The following is a 2978-nucleotide window of genomic DNA, read 5'->3' as shown; positions in this document are numbered from 1 at the left end:
TTATGAACATCCTGTTGGGACATTGAGTGAGTGATATGATCAGAGAAGTCAGTAAGACATGCAAATGGTTCAGCAAATTGAAAACTTTTTATGCTTTTTAATCATAGAAATTAATTAAATATTCAAAAAGTATAATATCAGACTGCACTTAATCATCCAGGCAGACCAAAAATATTTCTGTCCTCTACTTAGCATTTAGACAGAAAGAACATGAGATAATGAGAAACAAAACAACCCAGGAACTTAACAAATGGCAAATCTGTTAATTTAAGAGCAGACTCTTTCCAAGCTTCATAAATGGCATTTTGCCATTTAGAGAAGTGGAGGCTGTCTAAGAAGTTTTGAGACGTATGGAATTCCATGCCCTCTACTTAGAGAAATTTTATATCCCCACCATCTTCAGTGGGCAATACCCTACATCAGAGTTTAACTTCCAAATCTATGTTTAGATAAAAGGCAGAAAATGCCTTGTTGAATTTTCTTGGTCTTGATGCTATAGATAATAGGATTCATTAAAGGAAGAAAGAGGAGGCACGCATAGCTCATTATAATGTGAACCACTTTTGGCACATTCTTCCCAAACCTGTGGATGAAGGACAGATCTATTACAGTGACATAGAAGAAGAGCACACGACCCATGTAGGAGATACAGGTATTGAGGGCCTTGGATCACTTTCATTAGAGGCTATACCCATGACAGTCTTTTAAGAATCAGGATATAAGAGAAAAGAAAAATCAGAGAATCTAGGAAAACTGTTAGGAAAATCAGAATTACAGGATAGTCTATTGAAAGCTATGTAAGCACAGGCCAGTTTCAAGACTTCTTGGTGAAGACAGAAAGCATGGGACAGAATATGAGAGTCACAATATGGGAAAGAAAAAAGATACAAGATTACAGGTATGATGGATATAAAACACTTCACATAAGCTCCTATCCTTAACTTAATCACTTGAGTATTGGTGAGGATGGAAGTGTATCTCAAGCTGATAGCTTATGGTGAATGGTGTCAGATTTGTGATCTCCAAAGAAGAATATTTAACTTTGGGACCAGCGACCAGGTTTGATCACTCAAGAGCTTTTGCATAGCAGAGTTTTATTAAAGTATGAAAAGGGACTAAGAAAGCTTCTGACATAGACAGCAGAAGGGGCACGAAGAGTGCCCCCCTGCAAGTCTTTAGCTGGATGTTTTATGTCTGTTAGAAAGCTATTAATCAGATAAGAGAGACACCTCAAGGCTGACAGAGTTTCATCAGGACTCTCTCCCACAAAATGTATTTTTGAGATAGGATGGCATGAGGTGTGTCATCCCCCAGCCATAAAACAATTGATATGAATACTGGTTTGTTGAGCTATTATCAGCCCAAGGTTTGAGAAAAGAAAAACAGTTAGTCTTAGGTGGAACCATTTTGAAGAAGGGAAAATTCCAAAGCAAATACACAGTTTCATTAACTTAGCTTAAGAAAAGCATTTCCATAGTTTTTCCCTCCTGCCACTTAAGGGAGAGATAAAAAAATGTCTGACACTTGCAGCCTATTTCCCCCGTTTGGAGACCCCTGGCCTTCCTGTCTGTTACCCTCTCAAAGGGATGGCGGATGGCAATAAAATGGTCACAGGCCATGGCAAGCAAGATACCAGATTCCACAGAGGAAAGGGAGTGAATGAAGTAAAAAGCAGGCTCCAGGGCTCATCTCTCAGGGATTCACCCATAAGACACCCGTTACAGTTGGCATCGTGGTTAATGTCACCATCAGATCTGTGGCTGCCAGAATGGCAAGGAAATCGTACATGGGTTCATGGAGATTCTGGTCATCCTTGATGAGGTAGAGGAGAGTGCTGTTGCCAAGAAGCACAGAGATGTAGACTGTGAGGAAGGGGATGGAGATCCAGTGATAAGATGCTTCTAGACCTGGGAAGTCAGTCAGCAAGAAGCAGGCAGCACTAATGTTGGGCTACATGGTACATTGACAGGTAGAGAGCAGCTGGAAATCTTTTACCCAAGAATCCAAAGTTTTTAGTAGCAGTGTATCCCAGAAGCATCTATCACATCTTCATACTTGGGGATAATGAACTGGTATGATAAATGGAACTCTGTGAGTATTTTTCTGCAGAAGAAGAATAAAGATTGCAGGTTACACTTGAGATGACTAATATTGGTCCTTCTCTAATTCAAAGAAAGTATTAGTAAATGAATAAATTTTTCTCAAATTAAAAGAAACATTTTTATTAACTTTTCCTAAATCATCCTACCCTAAGATTGGGTGCAAGCTTAAAATTTTGCAGGAACAGTGACAGAAACAACACACAAGGTAAATAGATTATTATCTTATTTAGCTGTTTTTATTTTTGCTGTGATTGATAACTTTTTGGACACATTTAATTTTCATTTTTATCTATAATAGTCATGATAAATACATCCCTTTAGCTTTTTTGTTTCTGAAATTGACTATCAGTGTTTGATGGAACACAATGAGAACTGCTGTCATTTTCAATTGCTTTGTCACTACAGCTGTTACCCTTTTCTAGAAGTTTGGGCCATAGACCAGCCTCAACTAACCAATATGAGGACTTGGTGGACCTGCAACCTTGGATTCCACTTCCAAACCACTGAATCAACATTTTATCATGATCCCTAGGAAATTTGGATGGACAGTAATATCTGAAAAGCACTCCTCTAAGCATGTCATATCTACTCCATCTTTGGAGATGCATGTTATTTCATTCCTCCACCTGACTGACCATCTCATTCCCTCCAAATATCCTCTTATGATAATTTTCTCTGATCCTCTCAATTCACTGGTTCTTTTTCTGCCTCTTGTCCTTTTCAAAATTATTTGACATAATTGAATGTTCAGGATCTTTCTTCATCTCTCCTCTTATCCCTGTCTCCTTTTCCTCCAATACTTAACTCCTGATAAGGTGCTACTCATGTAACTGGTTACATTATAACATTCCCACAGCCTAAAGATGTCAATTATCT

The 2978-nt window shown here is 38.4% G+C and overlaps 1 pseudogene; it reads right to left on the bottom strand.

The window, feature by feature from the left end:
* Positions 1 to 426: 426 nt before the first annotated feature.
* On the bottom strand, positions 427 to 1956 carry LOC101102175 (olfactory receptor 51B2-like; annotated as a pseudogene).
* Positions 1957 to 2978: the final 1022 nt, after the last annotated feature.

The sequence above is a fragment of the Ovis aries genome, chromosome 15 (assembly GCF_016772045.2).
Source record: "Ovis aries strain OAR_USU_Benz2616 breed Rambouillet chromosome 15, ARS-UI_Ramb_v3.0, whole genome shotgun sequence".
In the NCBI taxonomy this organism is placed as follows: Eukaryota; Metazoa; Chordata; class Mammalia; order Artiodactyla; family Bovidae; genus Ovis; species Ovis aries.
The sequence above is the reverse complement of the archived record's forward strand: the minus strand, read 5'-3'. Positions and strand labels throughout refer to the sequence as shown.